Below are 9,744 nucleotides of genomic sequence, written 5' to 3'. Positions count from 1 at the left end.
TGACCTCAGTGCATCGACTCAAGAGTTTCAGCCCTCTATGAGTAGGGAAGACAAAGAAAGATTAAGGAAAATTATCACAGTAGACAATCATGAAAAAAAGAATAGGAAGTGGGAGTAGATGATGAAGTTATGATATAGAAAAGTTATGGAATACTATTGGCTATAAGAAATGGTGAAAGCTATGTTTTCAGAGCAATTTGGTAAGAATTATATGAATCAATATAGATTAAATTGAAAAGAACCAAGAGAATCATTTTTACAATGACAACAATACAGTAAAGATGAACTTTGAAGAAATTAAGAACTCTGATCAATATAATGAACAATCAACAAGACCAATAGATTAATAATGGAAACTGCTACACATCCTAATAGGCAAGTGAAAGACTCAGAGTTCAGAATAAGACATATGTTTTGGGGGCATCATCAAGATAAAAATTTGTTTTGCTGTGTTATACACACTTGTAATAGAAGTTTTGTTTTACTTTTGTTTACAATTGTGGAAAGAATGTAGAAAAAAGAGAAAGTAGCTTTTTGCTGTTTAGAATGATACATATTTACTTAGTGAACCATTGATATTCAACTAAAACAATTGAAACAATTACTATCCTCAGCAAAATAACTAGATAAATAATTTCTCTAGTAGTGATTTAAAGATTTTTCATAAGACTACAGGTAGTTTTGTTTTCTTCCCTTGAGAATTGCCTGTTCACAACCTTAGACTATTTATCAATTGGAAAATGGCTTTTTTTTATTTGAATTACTTCTTCACAGATCAAGTAAATAAAAAAGCCTTTATCAGAGAATTTTGTTGTACATTTTTCTTATTTGTTTCCTTCTGATCTTAGCTTTATTGGAATTGTTTGTGCAAAAGCTGTTACATTTTATACAATCAAAATTAGCCATTTCATCTTCTGTGATCATCTCTAGCCTTTGTTTTGTCATACACTTTCTTATATCCATAAACCTGATAGGCAGTTGTTCCTCCCATTTTTCTCTAATTTATTTATGATGTAATCTTTTTTTTTTTTTTGTATCTAGGTCACATTTGGAGCCTATCACAAAATAAGATATGTGGGGTTGGATTAAAATTACTTTGTTCTATTCTTCTGTACAACTTTCTTAATAGCTTTTTGTCACATGGTAAGTATTTATCATAAGAATTCTAATCTTTATGTTTATCAAATACAAGGGTACTAGATATGTTTTACTCTCAATGTCACATAATCTACTCCACTAATCAATCTCCATATAATTTTAACTAGTTTCAAATTGCTGTTTTGAGGCATAATATTATCTGTCACTACTATGCCTCTTTCATTCTGACTTACTACTATTTCCATTGATATTCTTGACTATTTTTGCATCTATATGATTTTTTTGACTTTTTTCTAGTTCTGTAAAGCAAATTATATTGAATTTCTCTTTGTATATCATTTTTCTAGGTTTTCTTGGAATATACGAAAACTAATGATTTACATGGATTTATTTATAACCTGCCAATTTTGTTGAATGTATTGATGTGTTATATTTTTTAGATTTATTTTAAGTAAACCATCATATAATCTATAAAAGAAGATAATTTCATTTCTTCTTTGCTTACCTATATTCCCTTAATTTTTTGTTCTTATTTTATTGTGATAGCCAATATTTCTAGCACTATGTCAAATAGAAATGGTGCTTCACCCCAATTTATTGGAAAAAAAATTCTAGTTTATCTATAACATATAATAATAGCTCTTCTTTTTTGTTATTCAGTTGTTTTAATCATGTTTAACTCTTCATGACTCCCTTTGGGGTTTTCTGGCAAAGATACTGGAATAGTTTGCCATTTCCTTCTCCAGCTCATTTTACAGATGAGGAAACCAAAGCAAGCAGGCTAAATGACTTGCCCAGGGTCACACAGCTAATAATTTTCTGAAGCTAGATTTAAACTCTCATCATCTTGATTCTAGATCCATACTCTGCCCATTGTACCACTTATCTTTCAGGACTCTTATTTTAGATAAATATCATTTAAAACTTTAAGAAAAGTCCATTAATTCCTATATTTTCTAATGTATGTTTTTTAAACAAAAATGGGTATTTTATTTTGTCAAAAGTTTTTTTTTTTTTTTCCGCATCTATTGATGTCTACACACTTGAAACCAAAGACTCACAGAATTAAAATAAAGGCATGTAGAAAATCCCATGTCTTATGAACACAAAAATAGCAAACACAAAATATTAATTCAGACAAGGTAATAGAAAAAGTTTTGCTTAATAGAGATAAAGAGAAAACTATATTCTGCTGAAAGGTAACATAGAAAATTAATGTATTCAATATTTAACATGTATGTCCCAAATAGCATACATTCTAAATACTTAAAGGAAAAATTAATGAATTTCCAAAAGAAATCACTAAACTATAATAGTGAAGAAACTCAATTTATCCCAATAAGCCCTCCATAAATCTAACCAAAAACTTAGCAAAAAAGACTATAATGGCCTGAAGAGAATTTTAGAAAAATAGTTATGAAAGAACTGTGGCAATTATTCAATAGAAATAAAGTGGAGTTTACGTATTCTGCTGGACAAAGCAGTTGGATGAATCAATAATGCTTTTTAAAGGGCAGAAAAATTCTCACAAAGGCAGATAAGCAGAAATGTTATACACATCCTTTTCTGGTTACAATGCAATAAAAATTATAGCAAATTAAGTGCTGCTGCAAAAAAAAAAAAGCATTAAAAATCAATAGGAAATTAATCTAATTCTTAGGGTCAAAGAATAAATCATAAAAATGATAATTTCCTTAAAAATGATGATCAACAATGATGCAATATGGCATCATTTTTAACTTGTAGCCAAACAGATCTTAAGAGGAGAGAAATTATAACTCTAAACACTTTCATGTCAAAATAGAAAAAATTGGATTAATGAATTAGGAATGTAACTAGTAAGTACAAAACCAACAAATCAAAAAAAAATAACCATAACAATATAAATTTAAAAAATCAAAGAAGAGATTAACAAAAAATTTTTTTAAAAATAAATATTAAATTAATAAATTAAACTAGGACTTTTAAAATAAATGACTACTATCAATAGAAAAAAGGTGACTTCACAATAAATAAAGAATAAATGATGCTATTTAAAATTAATTTTGTTCCAATAAAACTGACAACCTAAATTAAATATTTATGTACATAAGTTAACAAAACAAAAATATGCACAACCTCTTTCTGATTGCAACCCAATAAAAATCAATATCCCTAATAAACACTGATTCAAATATATATAAATAAAATATTAGCAAAGCCTAAAACAACATGTCAAAACAATTATATATTATGATCAGGTTGGGTTTGTATTAGGAACACAGGGTTTATTTAATATTAGAAAGATTTTAATTTAAATTTTCCCAAGACAGTGTTCTTGTAGTTATCAGTAATGATATTAAATCTTGTTTTGTCTTTCTTGGAGTGGGGGGGGTGGTCAAGATAATTTTTAATTGTGTGTTTTAGCACACACTGAGAAAAAAAGAGTAGAAGAGTCAGGGTTACCACTGTAGGTATGGGACACAGAGCACGATGATGTAAGAAAGAGCTGTTAGATATGGAGGAAGAGAATGAAAGTAGTGTGAAAAATCAAGAGAAGAGGGAGAATTCAGAAAGCAGGATGATCCATGGTGTCAAATGTTGATGAGAAGTCAAAATGAATTAGCACTGGAAAAAGACCATTGGATTTGGCAATTGAGAGATTTTTGCTAGTTTTTGTTTAAATTCTATATAAAATTACTCTACATACCAACCCCTTCTTTAGCATTTAATATAGTTTTGAAGTAATTCAATTCATATACAACATTTTCAGAGGCACACTAGTTATTTAAGGCAAGATACATTTTTCAAACTCTTGTGATTTTTTTGACCCTTTATAAATACTTAATGATTGATTAAGTGAATTTAATGTACTGGATGAAAAACTTGATAGGAGATAGATCACACAACCTTCCTAAATTTGAACTGGTCTTGAAATTTTGTCTCTAGCCATGGTGATCCCTTAGTGAGAAGGATAGATACATTTTAGCATTTATTTGGCTGGATAAATCCTGCCTGCCTCCAGGCAAGTTAAAACAGAAGATCCAAATAGCCTGTCTGAAATGTAGTGAAGCATGAGACAAGAAAATGGAGATGGATTCTCATTTCCATCTCCACACTAAGAAAAAAAAAATAGCAAAATTTCAGGGAAGGTATAGCTCTAGGGTACTCTTCAGAAAGAAATCCAAGTATTCTTTAATCTCACCCACAACACATTTCTCTCCTTTCATAATAACCTTTTCCAGGAATGCTTTTCTGTCCATTTCCATGAATTGTTGAGGGGCCACTGAACTGTATCACGCTAGGCAGCAGAACTCTCCCAAGTAGGAAAGAGGGAGATTGGGGAGGGGTAGTCCCTGCTGCTTGTCTTCCCTGAGATGTATTCTGAAAGGAGAAGCCAGCTACTGCACAAAGATCTAATGTCTCTGGGAAAAAAAAAAAAAGGAAGGAAAGCACTTAGGGAAAAGTTTTGACATTTCTTGGCTTTTACCCAACAGGTGTCAAAGCAAAACCTAGTGGAAGAATAAATAAAGTGAGTTTTTAATTTGGCGTAATAGTCATATAGAATTGAGGAGTGAACATTCTCACAGAACCTAATAAATTATACCAAAAGGGCATATGACAGGATAACTAAGGAGGCAAAAAGAAATTAAAAAAAAACACTCATCTCCCTCAAAGTTCTTATAGATAAAGCAGAACATTCTATAAACTATTCACACTCTGCAAATGCAAATGTTTGAATCTCATCAAAATCCCTGGCCTGTGGACTGGCTGCCTGTGTGGTGACAAATCTGGATGGGAATGTGTAATCGGCCTCGATTATGCATAGGGCTTTGCTCTGTTTGAGCAGCCTGTTGAAAATGAAAATCCAATTATACACAGACTTAGGAAAACCAAGAACTTTTCACTCCCAGCAGGTCAACTCCTTTAAAAAAAAAAGTCAATTTTGTTATGCAATTGGGCATTGAAGTTTGGTTGGTGTGGAGAAGGGCAGACCCAAAAGTTGGCCATTTGGACCTCAGCTTTTATACAAAGTTTTGGTTTGATGGCATCAAGTTGGCTAAAAAAGAAAAAAAATTTCACTCTTTTTGTCCATCATTTGATAATCATGTTTATCCTTGCGGCTTTATACATATGCCTAGAAATAGTACTTGATAAACTTGATAAACTTTGATATACACAGAGAGAAAATGACCTCAATATCTGAGATTCTACCCACATAGAACTAGAATATGATCCTAGTAAATGTGGTCAATATTGGTGAAAGTTTGCATCTTTATTCATACCAACTTATAGAGATTTTGAACAACTTAGAAAACAACAGGTATCTTAACTAAGTATTCTTCACAGGAAGAGAGGGAAATAATAGAAAATGAAAAAATACTACCAGTTTTCAATAGGTCATAGTTTTAATGGGCAGGAGGTGGGTACCATTGGTAGGAGGATTGTAGGAATGTTTGTAACTATATAATGCAGAACAATCGTATACATAAATTGATAATTTATTCTTGAAGCTTTTCAAAAATTATTTTGGGCTCAATTATATAACTATCTTTTATCTTTTCTCTTTTTTTCAACAAAAATTCTGTAACTCACTACAACAATAATTAAAAGAAGTTTTAGAATGTTTCTTCATCAACAGGAATTAAAGAAATATTTTTATTCAGACATTATTGTTGTTTAGTCAAGTCTAACTCTTTGTGAACTTGTGCACCAACTGCCCATGGGGTTTTCTTAGCAAAGATATTAGAATAGTTTGTCATTTCCTTCTCCAGTTTTAGGCAGGGTATAAGTGACTTTCCCAAAATCACACAGCTAGGAAATGTCTGAATTCAAATCTGAACTCTGGAATTTCTAACACCAGGGGAAATGTAATTCTCTGACACCGAGATCAGTGCTCTATCTATTGCACTACTTATAGGACGACTGAGCCTGTTTAGTGTCTGTGAGACAGGAAGATGTTTCCTAGGGATGTTTCGACCTGTCAGTTTGGTAGTGTGTAGGAGCAGTCTGCATGTGATTGGATAAAGGGTAACTGAAGACCCAAGTATCCAAACTTTCTCTTTTATAGGTGTTTTTATTAGGGAGCAGAGAGAACACACCTTCTGAAACAGTCATATATTGTACTAGCCTTAATCACTGAGTGGGCTTTGCCTCAGTCAAACTGAGACATATTGAATTCCTTAGCTTAAAAAGGCCAAGATCCCCCATTGCATCCAGGGCTATCTCCAGTGGTTCTGATCCATACCTGGCCACTGGACCCAGATAGTTCTGGAGGGGGAAGTGAGGCAGAGAACTTGCACAGTCTTCCCTCACTTAAATCCAATTCACTTGCATTTCATGGCAAGACCTTCTTGATGTCATGATCTTTGAAAATAAAGTTCAAACAAACAATAATAACAACCTCTTGGAATAGACAGGACTCACTGAGAGTGAAGCATCATCATAACAATAATGGCATTCATAGATAGCATTTATATGTGTTTAAAGGTTTGTAAAGTGCTTTACAAATATTATCTCATCTAATCCTTAGAACAAAAGTGCTATTATTCTCTCTGTTGTTCTAAATGAGGAAACTAATACACAGATCAAATGCCTTCCCCATAGTCATATATTATTTGTATATAATAATACATGTACTAATGTAATAATGTAATAATAATAATGTAAATAATGAGTATTTAAAGATATATTGGAACTCATTTCTTCCTAATTGCAAGTCCAGCACTCTATCCACAAGGGTGTCTTTAATATGATAGACTATCAACTTTAGAAGAATACAGATTCCTGGAGGGCAAGAATTGTTTCCTTTTTTGTCTTCATATTCTTAGTAGATGGTTTAGTAGATGCCTAATTAAGTGTTTATTAAATTGAATTGAAGAAGGCCTCTTAGTGAATTAGTTGGAGGCTTGAAATAAGATTTACAGAAATACATGGACAAAAATTCCCCAAAGTAATATGATGGTAAGGTTGTATTCTGCACTGGTGATATAAACATCCCTAATAGTGATATCACAGATTTATAAAGTCTTGAGATAATCCCTTATAAGGACAAAAAGAGAGCATGAAGTATACCAATACTTGGGTCATTTTGACACTAGTAATTCTCTTTTTTTAGTCTTTTGCCTTATTGGCTTTAGTTTATCTCTCTTCCATTCCCTCTCTTCTTCCCTTTCTTTCTGTTATTCTCCTTCCCCTTATCCATTCCTCTCCTTTTTCATATGTAATACTGTATTAGCACAGCTTCCACCAGCTGCCTTGCAAGGTGACCTTGGTTGCTCAAGATCCTGAGAATTATATATCTTCCCATTTTGGAAGAGAAACTAATGGAAGGTCAGAATGAAAGAGCAGTGTTTTCCACTGCAGTGTTATGGGGTCTTTTATTTGTTTATTTTTAATCACTTGAGAAAAAGGAAAGATAAAAAGCACAAAGGAGGGAGCTTCCTCTGATTCCAAGGAATAGTGGCAGGGTTGTGAAGTATAAGACTGTTTTTATCACAAGTTTTCACTTAAGTGTCTGGAATATTGAGAAAAAAGACCAATACACAGGAAACGATAGTCTTCATCCTCTTCCCTTGCTGGATGAGACTAATACCTATTTCTTTCATTCTACACCTGGGAAAGCTAGGTGATGCAATTATTAGAGGACTGAGTTTGGAGCCAGGAAAACAGGAGTTCAAATTCAGCTTCAAAAACTTGGCATGTGCTAGTTGTGTGAATCTGAGCAAATTACTTAATCCTAATTGCCTCACCAAAAAATAAACAAACTCCTCTCCCCCCAAAAAAAATCCCCAATAAACCTATCCTTGACTGACCTAACCTTTTTTTCTTCAGGCAGCTGGAGAAAGAAGACAAGCTATAGAGGACTTTTGGCTAATATTAGACCCTACTCTTTGCATTTCTTTTCCTTTTTGAGGGCACAAAAAAGCACTAGCAGCCAAACAGGAGAGTACAACATCCCTATATAATTTAATGTCAAACCTGGAAGGGTCCTAATAAGTTGTGCCCATGATAGAAATCTCCTTTTTATCTTATTCAACTAGTAGTCATGTGAACTTTTGGAGAAGTCTTCTAATGAGGACAAACTCACTGCTTCTTACCACTATCCATTTCTCTTTGGAAATGCACAAATTAAAGCAGTTAGGCCATACAATTGATAGTGTTGGACTTGTAGTTGGGAAAATTTGAATTCAATTCTAGCTTTGGACACTTGGTAACTATAATTCTAAGAAAGTTACTTAACCCCCATCTTCCTCAGTTTCCTCATCTTTAAAGCAGAGAAAAAAATAGCATCTACTTCCAAGGGTTGTTGTAAGGATAAAATATAATCACTTTACAAACATTAAATGGTATGTAAAATATAGCAAGTTTTTTTCCCTTAGACTAAGCCTAAGTCTATCTCTTCTTCATTTCCACTCTTTTTTCCTTAATTCTCCCAGAAAACAAATCTAGTCCCTCTTGAACATAATAGCACTCATCTCCAGCAATGAGATGGACCAAATCAGTTCCAATAGAGCAGTAATGAATTGAACCAGCTACACCCAGCAAAAGAACTCTGGGAGATGACTATGAACCATTGCATAGAATTCCCAATCCCTCTACTTTTGTCCACCTGCATTTTTTATTTCCTTTACAAGCTAATTGTACACTATTTCAAAGTCTGATTCTTTTTGTACAGTAAAATAACTGTTTGGACATGTATACATATATTGTATTTAATTTATACTTTAACATATTTAACATGTATTGGTCAACCTGCCACCCTGAGGGAGGGGATGAGGGGAAAGAGGGGAAAAATTGGAACAAAAGGTTTGGCAATTGTCAATGCTGTAATTACCTATGCATATAACTTGTAAATAAAAAAGTATAATAAAAAAGAACATAATACCCTTTGAAATATTTTTCATTTAGCATAGGATAGTATTATTTGCAAGACCTTTACTGAAGCTTCCATTAGATTGTAAGCTCCTTGAAGTTAAGCAATATCTTTTGTCTCTTTTTAGTATTCACAAAGCTAGCACACTGCCTGGCACATAAGTATTTATAGATTTATTGACTGAAATATCCTGAGTTTCATATAACCCTCTAATTTTCAAAAACTTCAATATCATAACATTAGCATCTGGAAATGAACATAATGTTCCCAATGTAGCCAGAACATGGCAGGACCTGAGATTTATTATCCAAAAGTCCTCTATAGCTTGTCTTCTTTCTCCAGCCCCAGCATGGACAGAAATAGACAGCTAAGAGATTCTGGCTGGTTACTGCCTTTTGAATACATGCTGGGTCCCAGTTACTTAATTTGTGATTATGCCTTATGGAAAGTAGACTCACATGCCTCTGCCATTGTGGGTATTATTCCTATTCATGCTGATAATTCTGGAAATGAGATTTAATATAAGATTTCTTTGTCTTTTATAGATTTATTCTTACAATTATAGATTATATATGTAGAGTTAGAAATAATCCTAGAGGGAATATCATCTAATCTCCTCTTTTTTTTTTTTTTTTTTTTTACAGAAGAGGAAACTGAAGCAAAATTGGTCAAGGTAACATGGAAATTAAATGGAAAAACATATGCATACTGAGGTCTTATGATTTCAAAATAGTATTCTTTCCCTAGTGCAACAAGGAAAATACTCTAGAATATTTCATTATGATACAAAA

This window comes from Antechinus flavipes, chromosome 1, assembly GCF_016432865.1.
Source record: "Antechinus flavipes isolate AdamAnt ecotype Samford, QLD, Australia chromosome 1, AdamAnt_v2, whole genome shotgun sequence".
In the NCBI taxonomy this organism is placed as follows: domain Eukaryota; kingdom Metazoa; phylum Chordata; class Mammalia; order Dasyuromorphia; family Dasyuridae; genus Antechinus; species Antechinus flavipes.
The sequence above is the reverse complement of the archived record's forward strand: the minus strand, read 5'-3'. Positions refer to the sequence as shown.